This window comes from Capra hircus, chromosome 1 (assembly GCF_001704415.2).
Source record: "Capra hircus breed San Clemente chromosome 1, ASM170441v1, whole genome shotgun sequence".
Lineage (NCBI taxonomy): Eukaryota > Metazoa > Chordata > Mammalia > Artiodactyla > Bovidae > Capra > Capra hircus.
In genome coordinates, this window is record NC_030808.1 from 59,562,356 (window position 1) to 59,585,220 (window position 22,865).

The 22,865-nt window shown below is 38.9% G+C and overlaps 1 protein-coding gene across 4 annotated transcripts in view; it reads right to left on the minus strand.

Annotated features, from left to right (window-relative positions):
* ZBTB20 (zinc finger and BTB domain containing 20) overlaps positions 1-22,520 on the minus strand; it is an 848,072-nt gene extending 825,552 nt beyond the window's left edge. For all 4 annotated transcript variants that reach the window (XM_018040121.1, XM_018039867.1, XM_018040637.1 and 1 more), the window contains exon 1: positions 22,449-22,520. The gene's annotated coding sequence lies outside the window, so the exon portion shown is untranslated. The remainder of the gene's footprint in view (positions 1-22,448) is intronic.

The following is a 22,865-nucleotide window of genomic DNA, read 5'->3' on the forward strand; positions in this document are numbered from 1 at the left end:
TTTCAAGCACAAATCATAATATAAGTATTTCCTGATAGTTGCACACACACCCAAAATTAGCCAATGGCACAACTTGTGTCTGGTTACTAAAACATGATAAAGCTTTTACTATTTATTTAAAGCATCCATGCTATAGGCACTGTTAAATGAAGCTATAAATTACAAGGGAGAGTCTCTAATGAACTATAACAACAGATTACACAGCTGTGCTTAGCTGTCCAAGGCCATTTATTAAGTTAAAACACAGTGTAACATTATTATCACATCCAGATGTGATGAAGGCCCAGACTTCCCACAAAACACGAATATCTCTGTACTAAAAAGAGGACATCAAGACATATACCTAAATAAAGAATTTCCCTTAATGACCAGCAAAATAAAGAAATTCCGGAGACGCATCTTCAATTTCGAGCAGTTGAATGTATTCACACCTTTCATAGATCCCACTGTTCTGTCCATTTGATGCTTTGATAGCTTCATCAGTATACATTCTATTATGGATATGTCAAGAGACCTAACATCAAATATGCAAATATATATATGGTGGTGGTGGTTGGTGGTTTAGTCACCAAGTCGTGTCCAAACCTTGCGACCCCATGGACTGTAGCTACCCAGGCCCCTCTGCCCATGGGATTCTCCAGGCAAGAATACTGGAGTGGGTTGCCATTTCCTTCTCCTGATGCTGGGATGGATTGGGGGCAGGAGGAGAAGGGGACGACAGAGGATCAGATGGCTGGATGGCATCACTGACTCGATGAATGCGAGTCTGAGTGAACTCCGGGAGTTGGTGATGGACAGGGAGGCCTGACGTGCTGCTATTCATGGGGTCGCAAAGAGTTGGACACGACTGAGCGACTAAACTGAACTGAACTGAACTGATCTGAACTGATACATACATATATATACACACACACACATATCCATTAAGTGTAAAAACTGGCCACCTTCAGATTTTCATCATCATCATAATTCTTTGCACAATTAATGATGTTTTTCAAAGCACTTATATATTTACTACTTCACTTGAACCTCAAAGACTGTGTAAAGTATGTGGTGAAAATACACTATCGTAAAGATTAAGATTCTGAGGCATAAGAGTCAAGTGATTTGTCTGAAATCATATTATATGCTAACATCTTTTTATTTTTAAACATCCTTAAATGCTTTCATTTAGATATTTTATTACCTTATTAAAATCATATTGTAACTAAAATCTATTACATAAATCAGCAAGTATTTATCAGTCAACTTCTATAGGCAAGTCTTCCATTCATGCATAACTGTTGTTATAACTAATTTGTGAAATGACAGGGGTAATATTAGAAATATTTAACAAATGACACAGAAGGTACCAATCAAAGAAAATAAACACTGAACAAAGCAAAACACATCACCTAACTTTTACCAAGGGATATCAGCTACGTTATCAGCCCTGACATGGAATGATCTATGCAATTTGACTTGATATCAAAGTATAAATCATCAAGTCTACCTGGCCTAAAATGCTAGACAATTATCTAAAGATTTTTTAGAACATGTAGAAAATTCTAGTAGCATGTGACACAAAATTAAATAAACTACAAATGTAAAAAAAAAAAAAAACCCTTGGTGACAATACTCAGAGATATAAAATCATCACCACCAAAATTAGTTGTAATACCTTTAAACATTTTAATCTCTTCATGTATAGCCAAATATACTTAATTTTATTAAAAAGCATAAGTGGGATTTTGAACATGCTGCATGCTAAGTTGCTTCAGTTGTATCTGACTCTTTGTGACCCTATGGACTACAGCCCACTAGGCTTCTCTGTTCAAGCAATTCTCCAGGCAAGAATACTGGAGTGGGTTGCCATGCCCTCCTTCAAGGGATCTTCCCAACCCAGGGATAGAACCCATGACTCCTATGTGTCCTGCATTGGCAGGCAGGTTCTTTACCACTAGCACCATTTGCCTATTTTGGAAATTTCATATAGTGATCTCACACAGTATGTGGACTTCTGCGTCAAACATCTTTCATTTAGCACAGTGTTCTTACGTTGTATCCTTGTTGTAGCTTGTACCAGTATGTCGTTTCTTTTTACGGCTAAATACTACTCTATCGTACACGTATACCACTCTATTGTACACGTATACCACTCTATTGTATACGTATTCCCTTTAGGGCTTCCCTTATGGCTCAGCTGGTAAAGAATCTGCCAGCAATGTAGGAGACACACATATCCATCCACAATCTGCCCAATATACTGGGTTCAATCCCTGGGTTGGGAAGATCTCCTGCAGAAGGGAAAGGCTACCCATTCTAGTATTTTGGCTGGAGAATTCCATGGAGTCACAGAGTCAGACACGACTGAGCGAATTTCACTTTCACAGTTTTGTTTATCCATTTATCAGTTGATGGAGACTTAAGCGTTTTCCACTTTTCAACTATAATGAATAATGCTGATAAGAACATTGTGTACAAGTTTTATGTGAACATATATATGCTTTCAATTCTCTTCCACTTCAGAGTGTAATTATTGGTTCTCTTTTTATTTTTATTTTTGGCTTTTTCATCTTCACAAGATTACATATTGTATTAGTTTTATCAAAGAGCCAGCTTTAAGACTGATGTTTATTATGTTTTGTTTGGCATTTCATTAATTTCATATTCAAAAAATTAAGTTGCTTTTCTTCTCTTATTTTAGTGTTTATTCTACTTTCTTAAAGTTCCTACATAATCCTTTATTTTCCAGCTTTCTTAATAATGAAGGGATTTAAAGCTATCAACTCTCCTCTGACAGCTTCTTCAGATGTTTTCAACAGCTTTCTACATATTCTTCTTTTCACTGTTTTCCAAACTGTTTTCTTGTTCACTGTTTTCTTGTTTCTTTATCCAAGAGTTATATAGGGGTATTTTCTTTAATTTCTAAATAATAATTTTGTCACTTTATAGAAACTTCTAAAATTCTAATTATACTAACTTATAATCAGAGAATGTCCTTGCAAAATCTCTGCTTTCTAAAATTTATAGTTTTCTTTGTCGCTAAGCACAGAGATATTTAAAAATATTTAAAGAAGGGAATGGCAAACCACTTCAGTATTCATGCCTTGAGAACCCCATGAACAGTATGAAAAGGCAAAAAGATTGGACACTGAAAGATGAACTGAAAGATGAACTCCCCAGTTTGGTAGGTGCCCAATATACTACTGGAGATCAGTGGAGAAATAACACCAGAAAGAATGAAGGGATGGAGCTAAAGCAAAAACACCCAGTTGTGGATGGGACTGGTGATAGAAGCAAAGTTCGATGCTGTAAAGAGCAATATTGCATAGGAACCTGGAATGTCAGATTGATCAATCAAGGCAAACTGGAAGTGGTCAAACAGGAGATGACAAGAGTGAACATCAACATTCAAGGAATCAGCGAACTAAGATGGACTGGAATGGGTGAATTTAACTCAGATGACCATTGTATCTACTACTGTGGGCAGGAATCCCTTAGAAGATATGGAGTAGCCATCATAGTCAACAAGAGTCTGAAATGCAGTACCTGGATGCAATCTCAAAAACGACAGAATAACCTCTGCTTGTTTCCAAAGCAAACCATTCAAAATCATGGTAATGCAAGTCTATGCGCCAACCAGTAATGCTGAAGAAGCTGAAGTTGAATGGTTCTATGAAGACCTACAAGACCTTCTAGAACTAACACCCCAAAAAGATGTCCTTTTCATTATAGGGGACTGGAATGCAAAAGTAGAAAGTCAAGAAACACCTGGAGCAACAGGCAAATTTGGCCTTACAAAATGAAGCAGGGGAAAGGCCAAGAGAGTTCTGCCAGGAGAATGGGCTGGTCATAGCAAACACCTTCCTCCAATAACACAAGAGAAGACTCTACACATGGGACATCACTAGATGGAAGACACCGAAATCAGATTGATTATATTCTTTGCAGCCAGAGATGGAGAAGCTCTACAGAGTCAGCAAAAACAAGACCAAGAGCTCACTGTGGCTCAGATCATGAACTCCTTATTGCCAAATTCAGACTAAAATTGAAGAAAGTAGAGAAAAACACTAGACCATTCAGGTATAACCTAAATCAAATCCCTTATGACTATACAGTGGAAGTGAGACATAGATTTAAGGGACTAGATCTGACAGACAGAGTGCCTGATGAACTATGGACAGAGGTTCGTGACAGGAGAACCTCCTGTCAGGAGACAGGAATCAAGACCATCCCCAAGAAAAAGAAACGCAAAAAAGCAAAATGGCTGTCTGAGGAGGCCTTAAAAATAGCTGTGAAAAGAAGGGAAGTGAAAAGCAAAGGAGAAAAGGAAAGATATACCATTTGAATGCAGAGTTCCAAAGAATACAAGGAGAGAAAAGAAAGTCTTCCTCGGTGATCAGTGCAAAGAAATAGTGGAAAACAACCAAATGGAAAAGACTAGAGATCTCTTCAAGAATATTAGAGATACCAAGGGAACATTTTACATAAAGATGGGCTCAATAAAGGACAGAAATGGTAGGGACCTAACAGAAGCAGAAGATATTAAGAAGTGGTGGCAAGAATACATAGAACTGTACAGAAAAATCTTCATGACCCAGATAATCATGACAGTGTGATCACTCACCTAGAGCCAGACATCAGGAATGTGAAGTCAAGTGGGCCTTACAAAGCATCACTATGAACAAAGCTAGTGGAGGTGATGGAACTCCAGTTGAGCTATTTCAAATTCTGAAAGATGATGCTGTGAAAGTGCTACACTCAATATGCCAGCAAATTTGGAAAACTCAGCAGTGGCCACAGGACTGGAAAAGGTCAGTTTTCATCCCAATCCCAAAGAAAGACAATGTCAAACAATGCTCAAACTACCGCACAATTGCACTCATCGCACACGCTAGTATGGAGAAGGCAATGGCAACCCACTCCAGTACTCTTGCCTGGAAAATCCCATGGATGGAGGAGCCTGGTAGGCTGCAGAAAATGGGGTCGCAAGTCGGGCACAACTGAGCGACTTCACTTTCACTTTTCATGCGTTTGAAAAGGAAACGGCAACCCACTCCAGTGTTCTTGCCTGGAGAATCCCAGGGATGGGAGAGCCTGGTGGACTACCGTCTATGGGGTCGCACAGAGTTGGACACAAGCAAAGCGACTTAGCAGCAGCAGCACACACTAGTAAAGTAATGCTTAAAATTCTCCAAGCCAAGCTTCAGCAATACGTGAACCATGAACTTCCTGATGTTAGAGCTGGTTTTAGAAAAGGCAGAGGAACCAGAGATCAAATTGCCAACATCTGCTGGATCATCAAAAAAGCAACAGAGTTCCAGAAAAACATCTATTTCTGCTTGATTGACTATGCCAAAGCCTTTGACTGTGTGGATGACAATAAACTGTGGAAAATTCTGAAAGAGATCGGAATACCAGACCACCTGACCTGCCTCTTGAGAAACCTGCATGCAGGTCAGGAAGCAACACTTAGAACTGGACATGGAACAACAGACTGGTTCCAAACAGGAAAAGGAGTACGCCAAGGCTGTATATTGTCACCCTGCTTATTTAACTTATATGCAGAGTACATCATGAGAAACGCTGGGCTGGATGAAGCACAAGCTGGAATCAAGATTGCCAAGAGAAATATCAATAACCTCAGACATGCAGATGACACCACCCTTATGGCAGAAAGCAAAGAAGAACTAAAGAGCCTCTTGATGAAAGTGAAAGAGGAGGGTGAAAAAGTTGGCTTAAAGCTCAACATTCAGAAAACTAATATTATGGCATCTGGTCCCATTACTTCATGGCAAATAGATGGGGAAACAGTGGAAACAGTGGCTGACTTTTTTTTTCTGGGCTCCAAAATCACTGCAGATGGTGACTGTAGCCATGAAATTAAAAGATGCTTATTCCTTGGAAGGAAAAGTTATGACCAACCTAGACAATATATTAAAAAGCAGAGACATTACTTTGCCAACAAAGGTCCGTCTAGTCAAGGGTATGGTTTTTCCAGTGGTCATGGATGGATGTGAATGTTGGAGTATAAAGAAAGCTGAGAGCAGAAGAATTGATGCTTCTGAACTGTGGTGTTGGAGCAGACTCTTGAGAGTCCCTTGGACTGCAAGGAGATCCAACCAGTCCATCCTAAAGGAGATTAGTCCTGGGTGTTCATTGGAAGGACTGATGCTGAAGCTGAAACTCCAATACTTTGGCCACCTGATGCAAGGCTCATTTGAAAAGCCGACTCATTTGAAAAGACCATGATGCTGGGAAAGATTGAGGGCAGGAGGAGAAGGGGACGACAGAGGACAAGATGGTTGGATGGCATCACTGACTCAAAGGATATGGGTTTAGGTGGACTCTGGGAGTTGGTGATGGACAGGGAGGCCTGGCATGCTGCGGTTCATGGGGTCACAAAGAGTTGGACGCGACTGAACTGAACTGAACTGAAAGAATATCATATTCTATAAATATATTGTTTCAGAGTTATATTATTCCATTTCTCTTAATTGTTGTTCACAGATGTTTAACAGAGATGGCTAGATCTTTCCAATAGTTTTTACTGTACATATTTATCTACTATAAATAAATGTGCTCTATACATATTTATGTGGTTATTTTCTTCATGAACTATGCCTTTTATCATTATAGTGCCCCTTTTGATAACAATGCTGTCAACTTACATTTTCCTATTTCCCTTTTGTTTGAATTTGTGATATTTTTTATGTTCACCACTTTACAAACAACATTTCTTTATAATTTTGACATAGACGGAGGAACCTGGTGGGCTGCAGTCCATGGGGTCCCAAAGAGTCGGACACGACTGAGCAACTTCACTTTCACTTTTCACTTTCATGCATTGGAGAAGGAAATGGCAACCCACTCCAGTGTTCTTGCTTGGAGAATCCCAGGGACAGTGGAGCCTGATGGGTTGCCGTCTATGGGGTCACAGAGTCAGACACGACTGAAACGACTTAGCAGCAGCAGCAGCAGGTATTCTTGTAATAAAATATGAGTGGCTTATTTTTTAAATTCAATCTAACATCTTTTTTAATGGAAGAATTTAGTCTATTACATTAAATATAATAATGTGCTTAATATTATATCTTCCAGTTATATTTGTTGCGTATCCTGCATTATTTTTCTCTTATTTCCCTTTTCTGGATTTTTTTTTGCTTAAACAAGTGGCTCTGCATTCTTTTTCCCTTGCTGCTAGGAAAGTTCTAAAGGATGTTCTATCATGCTAATCTTCCCTTTTTCTACTCTAAGAGGTTCTATTCCCCGACTGTTTCTCATAAATAACATGTTCAGGATATCCTCATTTTTCTTCCTCTTCGTTTCCTTTCTTCTTATCTCCTACCACTCATTTTCACCCTCTTTTACATTTCTGTTAACTCCCTCCATCAACTAAGTTTTGATCAGTTTAGCATATTAAAAATTTTTATATAAATATGCTTATTTCAAAAGCCTGAAATTGTCTGTTTCATTACTATTATCTAGTAATTCCCAAGAAGGGTAACCATCAAACAATTGCACTCATTTCCCTTCCTAGTAAGGTCATGCTTAAAACCTTGCAAGCTAAGCTTCAGCATTATGAAAACCAAGAACTTCCCGAAGTTCAACCTAGGTTTAGAAAAGGCAGAGGAAACAGAGCTCAAATTGCCAACATTCGCTGGCATATTCGATCATAGAGAAAGGAAGCGAATTTCTGAAAAACATCTACCTCTGTTTCATCAACTACACTAAAGCCTTTGACTGTGTGGATCATAACAAACTGTGGAAAGCTCTGAAAGAGATGGGGATACCAGACCATCTTACTTATCTCCTGAGAATCTAATGTGGGTCAAGAAGCAACAGTTAGAACCCTTTATGAACAACTGATTGGTTCAGAATTGAGGTGTATGACAGGGCTGTCTGTTGTCACCCTGTTTATGTAAACTATACGCTGAGCACATGATGAGAAATGCTGGGCTGGATGAATTACAAGCTGGAATCAAGATAGGCAGGAGAAACATCAACAAGCTCAGATGTGCAGATGATACCACGCTAATGGCAGAAAGTGAAGAGGAACCAAAGAGCCTTTTGATGAAGGTGAAGGAGGAGAGAGAAAAAGCTAGCTTAAAATACTAAAAAAACTAAGATTATGGTATCCAGCCCCATTACTTCAAGGCAAATAAAAGGGGGAAAGGTGGAAGTAGTGACAGATTTTCTCTTCTTGGGCTCTAAAATCACTTCAGATGGTGACTGCAGCCATGAAATCAGAAGACAACTGCTTCTTGGCAGGAAAACTAGGACAAACCTAGACAATGTGTTGAAAAGCAGAGACATTACTCTGCCAACAAAGGTCCGTATAGTCAAGGCTATGATCTTCCCAGTGGTCACGTACGGTTGTAAAGCTGCATCGTAAAGGCAGAATGCCAAAGAACTGATGTCTTTGAACTGTGGTGCTGAAGAAGACTCCTGAAAGTCCTTTAGAGAGCAAGATCAAACCAGTCAATCTTAAGGGAGATCAACCCTGAATATTCACTGGAAGAACTGATGCTGAAGCTCAGTATTTTGGTCACCTGATACAACTGCCAACTCACTGGAAAAGTCCCTGATGCTGGGAAAGATAGAGGGAGAAGAGGGCGTCAGCAGATGAGATGGCTGGATGGCATCACTGATGCAATGGACATGAACTTGGGCAAGCTTCGGGAGATGGTGAGGGACAAAGAGGCCTGGAGTGCTGCATGCCACGGGGTCGCGGAGTCAGACACAACTGGGAGACTGAGCAACGACAAGCCATCTATCTGTATCTCTTAATGAAATTATACACACAACACACACTCACACAATTGTAAATAAATGTTCATTATTCACCACTATTTCTTTTGCTTTTCATCTGGAAATCTATGCCCTGGTTTATTTGTTGTTTGCTTATAATTTATTCTCAGGTCTTGCATAAGGAATAATAATCCTGTGTTCTGAGTTTTGGTTTTCCCTAAATGTATTTCTTTCACCTTGACTAGCAAATAACAACTTTCTGGCCACTGAAATTCTTGGCTTGTAGTCATTTTCCTTTTGCAGTCCATTAATGTCATTCTTTGGAAGGAATGATGCTAAAGCTGAAACTCCAGTACTTTGGCCAACTCATGCGAAGAGTTGACTCAATGGAAAAGACTCTGATGCTGGGAGGGATTGGGGGCAGGAGAAGGGGACGACAGAGGATGAGATGGCTGGATGGCATCATTGGCTTGATGGACATGAGTTTGAGTGAACTCCGGGAGTTGGCGATGGACAGGGAGGCCTGGAGTGCTGCAACTCACTGGCTCGCAAAGAGTCAGATATGACTGAGCGACTGAACTGACTGAACTGAACTGAATGTCACTCCACTATCTTCTTGCTTCCTATGTCAGAGATATGAAGTTCTATGATACTTTAATATTTTACCCCTGTATAGGAGAAACTTGTTCTTTCTACCTGGGAGTTTAGTTTCAATTTATTTTTAGAGTTCAGAACCTTTACCAGTACATGCCTAAGTGAGCCTTGTCTTTCAATCAAGACCGTAAATCAATAAACCCTTTCAATTCACAGACTCTGATATTTCTTAAACACAAAGAAATTTTCTTCTATTATTTATTTATACTTCTCCTCTTTCTGTTCTTATTTCTCCCTCTGTAATTCCTACTATTCACATTTTGATTTCTAAACTATCCTCCAAGACTCATCCTTGGAGTCTCATCAAGATTTTCATCATGTTTTATTTTTGTGCTATGTACTTTGGTATCTCATATTTGGTCTTTCGGTTCACTGATTCACATTTCAACAGTGATCACGTTCTCTTCTGATTTTTCCACCGAATAGCTCAACTGAGATATGTTTGTCTTAGTATCTGAAATTCTTCTTTGTTCTGTATTTGTATTTCCTTAAGTGCTCTTGCTATATTTCAAAATTGAGGTTTCATTTATTTTTGCCAACATTACTAGTTGCTTAGAGTATGTACTGTTAATTTTCCTGCCTGATCTTCCTCTCTCCCTTACCATTGTTGCTGCTGCTGCTAAGTCGCTTCAGTCGTGTCCGACTCTGTGCGACCCCATAGACGGCAGCCCACCAGGCTCCCCAGTCCCTGGGATTCTCCAAGCAAGAACACTGGAGTGGGTTGCCATTTCCTTCTCCAATGAATGAAAGTGAAAAGTGAAAGTGAAGACGCTCAGTCGTATCTGACTCTTAGCGACCCCATGGACTGCAGCCTACCCGCCTCCTCTGTCCATGGGATTTTCCAGGCAAGAGTACTGGAGTGGGGTGCACTAGGGCCTTTTAAAAGGTTTGTTATTTTTTATTGATATCTCACTGGAGCTCTGGTTTGGTTGTTGGAGTATCCTAAATGGCGTAAGTGTTAACACTTGGAGAAAAGAAATGTAGATAGTCTACCAATTCCCTGCCAGGTCATGAGGAGGTAGACCACTGTTGCCTTATTTCTGAATTTTCTTTCAGCCTCAGGGACAGAGAAAACTCAGCCAGTGCACTCACCTACTTGGACTTTTTAGATAGCTGGAGAGACTTGGATATATAAAACAGGCAAAAATTAACCTTTTCTCATTGTGGTTCACAGACCTCTGAAGCCCAAACTCTTGGTTACAGTGTCTACTGTTTTCTGATCTTTATCCCTGAACTCCAGTACTGTTCTCTAGTTGCTTGCCCAGCTGAAGGAAGAAAACCTTCAAAGCAGTTTTTCTGTCCCAGGTGTCATGGCAATTGTTCACAGATCTCAGCAGTGATTTGATACCAAAAGTCAGGAATTGGAAGTGAAGGAGAAGATTGCCATACCTAGGTCAAGTTGTTTTCTGAATCCTTAATTTTAAAAATATTGGTGGCAGGGGGTGGGGGGCACATATGAATCTGGAGTTATCTGGGACTTTGTTATAATTATTCCCAAGAATCAATACTTCCCTCACAAAGTATACTCTTGAATATATAAAAATGGCAATAAGCTCTCTTTATGTTCTTAGGTACAAATTCCAAAAAAAACACTACTGCTATTAATCATTTGAAGTACACTTTAATGAAATCCCAGTTTTAATTATTCTAGGACATAATTATCTTTTGTTTTGGAAACAACTTCAAATCTACGTGCTGCTGTTTCAGTTAGTAGAAAGACAAACTACAACTTCGGCCAGTCATGCTAAGTTTCCTACTGTCTAACTAGCAAGTCTTATAAACAAGAAAAAGCAGGTCAGTTGTTATACAGGAATTAAACATCCATCCTACACAGTGGCTTATATGATACTACCCTCCATATTTTTCATAGCCCAATTACCTTTTTTGCTTTTTAGGAGAGCTAAGGATATAATATCAGGAACATTAAAGTGTTTCACTGGACTAGACTTCTAAACATAATAAGGTAAAATAATCTAAAGCTCTGTTTTATAGGTGTGTGAAATTTTATGAACTTATTTTAAGAATTAGGAAGCTCATGTAAAATGCTAAAAATCTCATTACAATCTATTAAGTGCAAAAAAATACTCTGGACTGTTTGTTCTACTATCCAGATAGGAATCATATAGGATATGAAATTTGGATTTCATCCTTGAATCACTAGGTAATGTAATTCTGTGTACTCTATTCAATACAATATCCTGAATTGATTGTAGTAGATTTGCTTTACCATTGATGGGCCATATCTGATATATTTCTTTTCTGAATCATGGTAAATATAATTTTTTATTGCAACTTCTGCCATGACAGAATTTCATTAAGTATCTAAAAGGATAGAAAAGCATGAGCATGTGTAAAAATATTTGGGTCTTAGAAAAGTACAGAGAAAGCCTATATTAGGTAATAACAACTGGAACAATGCTAAATTTGAACCAGTCAACAGAAAATAAGGAATGATAGTCTGGTAAGCAAGGATCAAGGTAATCTTTCAGGAAAGTTACGAACAGTCTAATCAACCCTGAATCCTCCAATGTGCCAGAGACTGTGCTAAGCACTAAGGCTTCACAGATTAATAAAATATGGTATTGCCCTCAAGGATCTGCAGTTCAGTGTAGTATAAATCTGAATGCTATCTTTCCAGGTGATGAATGTCAAAGAATGGACGCACCCAATTCTGCATAATAAAATTGATCATTACACAAATAATAGAAACAGAGGTATATACGACATGAAATTACAGAAAAAGAACCACCATTTATTTTGGGGTTTTATACACTCTGGCAATTCACTTTATAACTGCTGAAATACCTGAATCAGAAAGGTCTGGAATCCTGTTCATTTTCAGCTCAAATCACCCCTTCATCATACTATTGTCTTGTTCTCAAACCTTTGCTAGAAGAAAAATTACCGAGAGGCTGAATTTTCAAAGGTATTTCTCTAAGGGTCAGATATATAAAGGGAAAGTAAGATGCAAACAACACAGCTGTTGAAAAGACTAGGTACTACAGCATGTCAAAAGAACAGAAGAGTACCGATGACAATAAACTTGAAGGGGAAAGATGTCACACGTAAACTGAATGTTGATTATCTTTCTAACTTCACAGTATATTGTGTTAGAAACATACAAATGTATATTGTAGTATATTTTTTAATGTACTAGAAATGAGAGTAGTCTGAAGAATATATCAGAGATATCGTCATAAGGAAAACTAAAGACACATAAGTGATAGTGTAGCTCTTCCATTATTCATTGAGTCTGCCCCACCATATATATGTAATATAGCTCAACAATGAATATTACCTCTTAAAAACTTTTGAAGTCTCCAGTACCTTGTAGAAAAAGGGTGACTATGCGTTCAGGTATACCTATCCGTATTTGGTTTGACGTCATTAAAATTATTTTAAATTTAAAAAAATCACTTTAAAAGTTTATGTAATTCCCTTTTCATTAACTCATATGGGCAATCATAAATATAATCCAAACTCATGTATATTAACTTTGCCTTCACTGATCATTTGAACCTATTACTCCAATAGAAATGCATTCATCCTATCAAATAAAATTGAACCTTTCTTTTGGTATAGCAACAAATGAAGGAAAAGTTACTGTTACTTAGAGGAGTCTAGACTCTATTCCACCTTAAGTCTGCTAGAGCCAGGCTCCATGAATATGGGAAGAGGAGACATCATAAGCTAAATTACAAAATGAAATGAAGTAAAATTAGGCTATAATTTAATTTGTTTTACTCATCAAATTCTCAGCAAAGCTAACAGGTGTTTTCTTATATTTAAAAACTGGACGGCAGACAAAAACTTGTACTATAAATGCCCTTCAGAAATAGTGATTTCAGAATTGAGGGGCACATGGTAGGTACTCAATAAATGGCAGCTATTCTCAGATTTACCATATAGGCTTTTGTGCTAAATTGCATTTCTTGGTAATGCATCTAAATTTACTGGCTAATTTTAAGTTAGTATCGATGATCATGCTTTTTATGCCAAAACCATAGCAGCCTTTGTATCCCAAACTCTAGGTGGCTCCTATTTAAGCCAGTTGTTGGCTCTGAAACAACTACAGGGGTTCAAACAACAAAAACACTGGTGCCTTCCAAAGTCAGTAGGATTGACCAAAGTTTTCAATATATTGTTTCTATTCTGCGTCACCCTTATTTTTCTGTATGATCCCAGTTCTTGGTTCCTCAACCTGCTCGATTTAGGTCTCCTTTTTGACCTCTGCCCTCCCAGTACTCCCAGTGTCTAATGCTCCCTTGACCTGCTCCTACTCATTTCCTTCCATCTGCTTTAATATGTTACCCAGCTCCAATGCTGCATCCAAACAAATCAGGCAGCAGCCACCCGGTCCATCCACTGTTAAAACCTTCAGACAAACTCCCTCTCAGGATCTGTACTTCTAGACTGAAAAGTTAATTTAAAAACAAACTTTAGCACAGCAAACATTCCTCCCACTTATAGCTCTTTCACATTGTGCCCTTCTCCAGAACCTTCTCCAAATCCACTATGTCCTTCTTGAAATAAAATTACCAGTACTAACCAGGGTTGGTATTCAGTGAAAATGGTCCCACAAGAGGCATGATGAAGAGTGATTAAGACCTTAGATTTTCTGAAGTTGGACTTGAGTTTGCATTTCCAGCTGTTATATTCTGTGACTTTTAAGAAGTTACTTAACCTTCCTGAGCTTTAGTTTATCTTTAAAAATGACATAATAACAGTGTCTCTCTCAAAATATGTAGATATAACCAACGTCTGGTACAGAATAAGTGCTCATAAATGTTGGCTACTGTAGTTGTTATTGTTATCATTGTTTAGTACAAGAACAGAATATATTTTGTTTTCTTCTCACTATGCTTACAATCAATAAGCTTGCTAGTATTTTTGATACCAATGCCATTAGGAAAGGGTCTACATTAATTCCTCAGTACATGAGCTGGGTTTCAGTTAACTTCTATTCTAAAACAAGCCTCCTTTCTAAATATCTCTCTTATTTTTCCCCCTTATTTGCATGCATTGAAGTACTCACAGCACCTTTTCTGCACTATGGTTGATTTAGTTCTTTTCATTTCTCCCAAATAGCTTGGGTGTTCATTTGCTTCAGTTGTGTCCAACTCTTTGCAACGTAGCCCGCCAGGCTCCTATCTGTCCAGGGGATTCTCCAGGCAAGAATACTAGAGTGGGTTGCCATGCCCTCCTCCAAGAGACTTCCCAACCCAAGATTGAACCCGCATCTCCTGGGTCTCCTGCACTGTAGGTGGATTCTTTACTGCTGAGCTACTGGGGAAGCACCCCCAAATAGCTTAGCATTGCCTAACACATTGTTGAGTTTATTGTATATTCTGTCTATTAGGTAATTTATAAAATGTTAAGAGCAGTACCAAGAATATCAAGAGTTATGGATAGGTGTATGAGAGGGAGACAAACCAAGGATTATATAGCTTTCTCCAGATAGCTGCTTCCATTTGTGAACAGGTAAAGGGTTTGATGGTTTTGAGCCTCTCACTAACACTCAGACCAGCCAAAGGAGTATGAGTCAATCAAAAAGAAACTGAGAATGAAATTCTAAATGAAAACTTTAAGATCATCATTAAACAAATACCTACAAGCAGGTACACAAAAATTGTGTGCAATTTGTTTCTGTATATGACAGCACAATAGTTGCAAAGTCTTTTCTAACACAAGTCCTTCCCACTATTCTTCATCAAAAGAGAGTCAGCTTCCTTGGTCTATCTTATTGTCCTTCCTGTGTAAATCTATCCCTGGGTGGGTACAATGTGGAATCAAAGATCAAATGCAACAGATAAGAATTACCAGTTTTATAAGGTCTATATGGAGATGGCCCCTCATACTCAGTTTATTTATGGTTTACTTTAAAATAGCACAAAAACCAAGTTAATCTTCTTTCTTCAAATATATCTATCTATCCATATATTTTCCAGAATTAGAAAATGACTCTGAGATAATTTTCTGTTATTACCTTTCTCCACTTAAGCAACTTATGCAGAGTGAAATGCAAAGAATCATGTTTATAAATTATATTACCAATATATCTACTTGAGTGAAGATGAGCTGGTAAAAATTTACGTAAATAGACTTATTAGTGGGCCTTAGTGAAGTCGCTCAGTCGTGTCCGACTCTTAGTGACCCCGTGCACTGTAGCCTACCAGGCTCCTCCGTCCATGGGATTCTCCAGGCAAGAATACTGGAATGGGTTGCCACTGCCTTCTCCAGGGGATCTTCCCAACCCAGGGATCAAACCTGGGTCTCCCGCATTGCAGGCAGATGCTTTAACCTCTGAGCCACCAGGGAAGCCCAGACTTATTATAGTTACCAACTATAAAAGATTATCAGTACTTAATATTGTGGCTCTTAAACTTGTACTATTATATTTAAAAGCAAGTATCATTAAAATGAAACTTTTATCCAGGGCTGAAAGTAAAAGGCAAAGACACATATTTTACATATACTCTTTCCTATGCCCCTCTGCACATCACATCTAGTCACTTTACCTGAAGATAAAGATTCAAGTATCAAAACACCACACTCACAGAACAGAGAGAGACCCTGAAGGTGAAGGAAGCGAAGGTAGAGATCCAAACAGATCATGCAACATGCCTAAGATCATACAACTAGTTGGCTGTAGCACTAGATCTAGAACAATCTTTTCCAAACTCTACATCTGAAATTTCTGACAAAGTGCAGTAAAAAGAGAATTCAACGTAATATATGAGGGATCAGCCAATAAGTTAGATGTTGTCCCCTCAAGTTAAAAACTGTTGGACTTAATGACTTCTCACTTGATTTTATATTCCTGGAAAATAAAATAACATAAATCTGCAAAAACTGACTAGAAGTAATATCAATTACAAAGAAAATTTATACCCTTTCTTAAAACCATGTAAGAAATATTTTTAATGCCTAAAGGAAGTCAAAGATTTACTGGTTGTGTGTACATCTATAGTAGTGATGGGGTTTGTTTCATTTTGTACATTGTTTGAGGTTCCTTTTGTGATGTTAATTTGTATCCGCAAAATGGAAGTACAAAGAAAGCGAATTTCTGATAATTTATAAAGCATTGTTATATATAAGTAAATAAGTCTCTAGAAACAAAGGTCAGTAAGAAAATGGTTGCCAATAATTTCAAAACTGAAAATCTGAGGTTTTTTAAACATTGTTTGAATAATTGAAAATAATTATTGTTTAATATTATTTAAAACATTTTTTAAAAAGGTCAAAAGTAATTGAAAAAGAGATTAAAGCAGTCTACTTAATTCTCTAAACTGTGTGTGCATTTTTCCTGAAGTATATATTCATGAGCTGACAGTAGAGACAGGCTGCCTGCTTTGTTTGACTATAGATCTGTTTACCTCATACTGTCAAGAATGGATTTTGACACTCACAGTATTAATATTGCTATTTTTATTGATACAATTAGCACTGCTATAAATAACTCCTCGGCCTGGCATATCTAAGTATATCATTACAATCAGCAATATTGGGGCTTCTTTTTCTTACATGATACCTCAGAAACAGACTGCTGGCTCAAACAACAATGGTGACTTCATGATGTGGAAGTTACAGGAAAAAAAAGTTGCCCTGTCAATAAAGACTACTGTTTTGTGTATGACTTCACTAAACAAACGAGTTTATATTTGTTTGAAACTAAAGTTTCTCACCAATCTGCTGTTTCAATTTCACATCTCACCATATTGCACCTAAAACATGCAATCTGGATTCCTGTTGCTACTCTCCCCATCCCCCCCAATAGTTCAGGAATGGGTTTGAAATATGAAGCTTCAATATATAAAGCGAAAGAATTAAGACACCCAAAATTCAGAATGGGTGGGTGAAAATAAGTGTGCTTGAAGTCACTTGTATAACTGCCGATGGGTGGCCCACTTATGAGCTTTTTGATCATTACACTGAAGCAAAATCAAAACATATTTTATCCTGCCTCGAGATCACATCAGCTGCAACAATAACCTTATCTAGACCTTGAATAGTTTGTTCATAAAACAAAGTGGGGTGACTGACCCAGTGCATACTCAACACAGAATATGAAGGCCAAAACAAAATGACAATAAAATTCAAAACCAGTTTGTGGAAATTTTAGGCTAGTATATTAAACCTTTCTTTGTCTCTATCACTTGACAGATGGTTAGCCTTTACACAGCCTAGTATCTCTGGCAAAGAAATGACTGTGTCTAGCCAATAACACCCCAAATTTTCACTTAAAATGCATTGTACACATACTTGCACTTACCTTCAAAATATGAATATTAATAGAATTAGTCATTATTTTATTTTTATTGAAATGTCAGATGTCAAGATTTTATCTTTTACTCTATGAAATACTTCTTTTTCAAACTTGCAACTATCTGATTATGTCAATCCAGGGTTAGAACAATTCTTCACTTCAGATTTCATTCATTTTATGTGCTGCTTAGTAATCATGCTTTGAAAAACTTCCTTGGGACTTCCCTGGCAGTTCAGTGGTAAAGACTCCTTGCTTCCACTGTATGGGTTTGATCCCTGGTCAGGGAAATAAGACATAAAACCCCACAGGCCACATGCACTGTATGGCCAAAACAAAGCAAAAAAGTTCCAAAAATAAATTTTAAGCCAAAATTAACACAAAATTTACTACGTTGTTACTCAGAGCAAAGTTTTGGTACGTAACAAATTGTGTTCAACAAAATCATCTGGGAACTTTGAACGCCTACCACATGGCAGGACTATAATTATATAGTACTGAAATAAATCTTTATTCAAAAACTGATCACATATAAATATATATGGACATGCACATAAACACACATTGATCAACTATCTTTACTAGAATTAGAAAAAGTTCCTAATTTTTAACATTCTATCAACCATTCTTTGCTTTCTAAAAAAGATTTCAGCTGGAACAATACGCTCTATTAGTTACACTCTATGCTTTTTGTCCTAAATCTTCCTATTGATAGCTTTCAGATTCTGTCAGGTCTGTATTCAAATAGCCACAGGCACTCTCAAAGTTCTGTAAAGTGTATTAACATGTACTCTTTCTGGAAGAGTTGATTACTGCTACAAATTAGCATAGAGATCTAGTGTAGGTATAGAAATTCAAGCTCTTCACAGCAGGGAACGGAAGAACTGGAGGTAGGATTGTGTAACTCATATTTGACTAACAAAATAAAATTCACTGTGTTAGAGAAAAATAAGAAAATCAGAACTTGTTATTTGAGAACTGTGAACCAGGTTTTGGAAAAGTGAGACACCCACTACTTGAAGTAACAAACTCACTGCTAAATCTACTCCCTTAACCAGGCACCAAGTTTCCTTCAATTAGAAACCTAGGATTTTTACACCTACAGACTAAATGATTAAAGTAATGCTAAAATCTTCTGTAATGTTCCTCTTGAATTACAAATGGGCTATTAAATCAGAGAAGTGCCAATCAAATGCTTTTGTAGTTTGAAAGAAAGGTTTAAATAACAAAGCATTTTTTTTTGCAGGCCTCTCTCTTTTTCTCTCTTTAAAGTCACCTATAAATTAATTACAACAAATTTCCATCTTTTCTTGATAAAAAACCACAACTGAAAAAAAGATTTAGGCACTTGATTTTTCAGACATATTCTTAAAACAAACTAACTAAAAAAATTAAGATATTCTAGATTATGTTTTACCATAATTTGCCGACAAAAGCTCCATAGGAATTTCAGAGTAAATTCCAAGACACAGATTTTTTTTAATATAAGGTAATATTTTATTTATTTCAAAGGCATGCTTAAAAATAAAACCCTATCTGTTAAAAAGATCTACTGAAATGTATGGAGAATGTTTCATGACAATAACAAAAGGTACAAATCAGCAATAAAGTACTGTAAGGTCTTCCTTGCTTATCATTGGCAGTTGATGAACACCTCCCTGATCCTTGAAATGAGAAAACAGCTAGGTTTTAAAGTTTCATACCAAAAAACCTTCTTCTAGCAATCTAAATACATGATGTGTATGCAACATTACAATGAAAACTCCACAGGGGCAGAGAATTTTTTCTCTTGTTCACTGTTACATCCCAAGCATCTAGAACAGTGTCCAGAACAGTTAGATGAATTTAAATATCCATTTCATAAACAAATTATTTCAGAGAATAAGTTAGAACCCGTTAAGCTACACTTCTATATTCCAAATGTTTTGAAGAATCTCTTACCACTTATTGTAAAATATCTGGAATAAGTTGTAATTCATTTATAAATTTTAGATCCTTCTACAGGAACTTAGTTGTATCTTTTATTAATCTTCTGAAATGACCTAATTTTTTTCTGGGAATTCCAATTTGGTTGGAAAGTCTCCTGAAGACTGACTCTGTGTCTGTCTGTGGCTTAGTCGTCCAACTCTCTGCGACCCCACGGACTGTAGCCCACCAGGATCCTCTGTCCAAGGAATTCTCCAGGCAAGAATACTACAGCAGGTTGCCAGTCCCTTCTACAGGGGATCTTCCTGACCCAGGGATCAAACTCGGGTCTCCTGCACTGCAGGCAGATTCTTTACCATCTGAGCCACCAAGTAAGTCCCTGAAGACTGACTACTGAGATAAAAGTAATTCATTTAAAATGTCCCCCCACCTTGGACTTTATTCCTATTTGGAGTAATCAAAGTTATATTAATTTGACAACAAGAGTAGCTGGATATATGTGAACCTCAAAAACCTACTGACCGCTTCGGACGCTGGCATCACATTAACTAGTAGTTCTGAACAACGCCCCTCTTCCTCCCATCATACACACACACCAAAATTATAACCCTCCCATGTAAACTGTTCTTTCCTCTAGTAATCCATTTAAACTCATAGTCTTTCAGTAGCCACTTGCTAGTTGCTAGTATACACATTAACAACATATTTTCCTGGTATAGCAGCAATTTAAAAATACTGGCACCTTAAATGAACTAAACAGGTAAGCACAAAAACTTCTTCCTAAAACTGGATAAAATTTGACAATTTTTAAACTTCTTTCTTCAGTCTGTTAAAACTGGGATCTCACCATGAAAGGGCGTATTGCTTTGGAGGCTGTAGCCAGTTAACTTGTCACCTGATCTTCATAAGCAAATGGCCTTTATTCCCCTGGTCTATGAGATCTGATTTTACAAAGCCAAAAATACCAACTGCTAAACTCACTGGGCAGCTAATTGTATTTCTAGAAAACTCACTTTTTTTTCTTCTCATCTGTTTATTTGAGCACCATGTATTCTTAAGCCTTGACAGCTAAACAATGAGTAACATCAGCAGTTCAAGGACAACTTCAAAACTTCTCAAGACTACTCCCAAGAAGACACAGTGAACGGTATTACCATGTACTATATGTGCATCAACTTTGATACACTCTGATTAAGAATGACAAAGAGCAACAAGGGCATTTAAAAAAAATAATGTAAATTGTTGCTGTGGTTCTTTCCTACAAACAAGGGAAATGCAGGACTTAGTCAAAATTGGATTGATCAAATTTATACGTGGGGGTGTGGTGGGGTGGAAGGGTTTATTTTAACTATTCCCAAGTGATAGCTAAGGGTGTATGCTATTAGGAGCAACAGATAGGAAAGTTAAGTCATTTATGAATTTGTTGCACGCATGCACAATTATAACTGATTATTTAATGTGTAAAGCTGGAGAAGTTTTTTTACAAAACAGTCATATTTATAATTAATGTTTTAAAACTTTCAATACCAACAATAGTAACTTTAGAAAAGAGTTTGCTTGAAAACATTGTTCTCTGTTCATTTTCTTGGCTGAAATTTACACATGACCACAGGATAAGAAAACTCCACTTGAGCAACATTTCGGTTTTTCTAATGCTTAGCAGCAGCTGAGACAGTTTTCACATGTCTAGAACATTAACAAATTCAACTTATCTTGGGCCAATGCTGATTTTGAAGACAGTACTTAACCCACCGGCTGCTTCCAAATTACTTCCTGCTTCATTCAGATTTTTACTGGAGAACTGTCATCCTGCTACTGACCCCATTCAACTAGGCTGCCTTAAGAGATCAGCGGATTACCGCGCTAGGTAGGATAGCTGTACGCCATATTGTGTTTTCCGCTAATGTTTATAGTTTGTGTGCCTAGCATATGTTTGTGCAAGTGTGTTTATCAATAGAACTTTTAGAAAATCCCTGCCTCCTGCCTCTTCAGCATCCTTAAAAAGGATAACAGCTTCAAGAGGGGCGGGGCGTGGGGCGGGTGGTGGGAAAAGACCAGAATGCCACACGAATAGTAATGCATTAAACAGTGTAAAACAGTGCATTTCTTTAAAACTTTCAAAAAGCTTCCAACCATTTCTCTCGGCTATGGAAAACCGTATTTTTTTTTCTTTCTTTTTAATGTTTCCACGGGGACCCACAGGAGGAGAGAAAGAAGGAAAGGAGTGTCTTCCCTTCCCAAACCCCCTCCTCTAGAGTCGTAGCAGCGAAGCAGGCGGCGGCCGGTAGCTCGGGCGTCTGGAGGGGCGTCCAGCGGCTCTGGGGCCAGGACCCCTCCCGCCCCCCAGTTCTCAGAAGACGCTCCAGAGACCGCCAGAGCCACGGCAAGCGGGGGAGGGCGAGAAGGGAGGGGGCGGAAGACAAGCGGGCGCCTCTAGTAGCTCCTGAGCCCAGGCTAGTCCCCCTCAGCTCCTCTTCTTGGAAGCGGCAACTCCAGGCGCGGGGAATAGAGAGAAGAAGGCAGAAGACTCGTTTCCAGCTGCGGGACGCCCCGCCCGCTCCTAGGAGCCGGGACCCTCCCGCGCTCCCTCCCTCCGCGCGGGGTCGGGCGAGGCCGCCGCCGCAGCCCGGCGCGAGGAGGGGCGCCAAGAGAAGGGGGAGCGAGGCGGGGCGCCCGGGGGAAGGGGCGCGCGCTCTGCGGACCAACGGCCCGCGGGCTCGCCACTCTAACTCGCTCCCCCAACCCCACCCCGCGCCCCTCCTTTCCCGTCCCGCCGCCCCCAACTCCAAGCGCCTCACAGACGCCCCGTCCCCCACGGCTCGCACACACCCCTCCCGCCCGCCTCACAACAAATTAGAGTTTTTGGCGTTACCTCCTCGCGCTCTTTAATCTTCTTTCCTCAACTCCTAAACTTCCCCCCGCCCCTACTTCTTCGGCAGAAGGCCCACATTGGGCGCCTCACATCGCGAACCCTCTATCTTTTCCTACCATTGGGTTGCCCTAATGCCACTCTTCGCTTCAATGAGCCAATAAGGACGGGACGCCCCTCGTGAGGTTGCCGCCCATAAACAAAATACACTCTTCCTCCTCCCCTTCACCTGTCCCCACCCCATCTGCCTCTTCCCTCATCTCTACCAGCTTCGATTGGACTAGGAGAAGCCCAATCCGCTATCCCAGACACACATTGGATTATGGAAACTTCGCTCAGAGAACTGTTAACGGATGATTGGTCGAGAGTCTTCCCACTTCCCACCCTCTGCCGCACCTTCGCCCACTCTGGAGAGGTCAG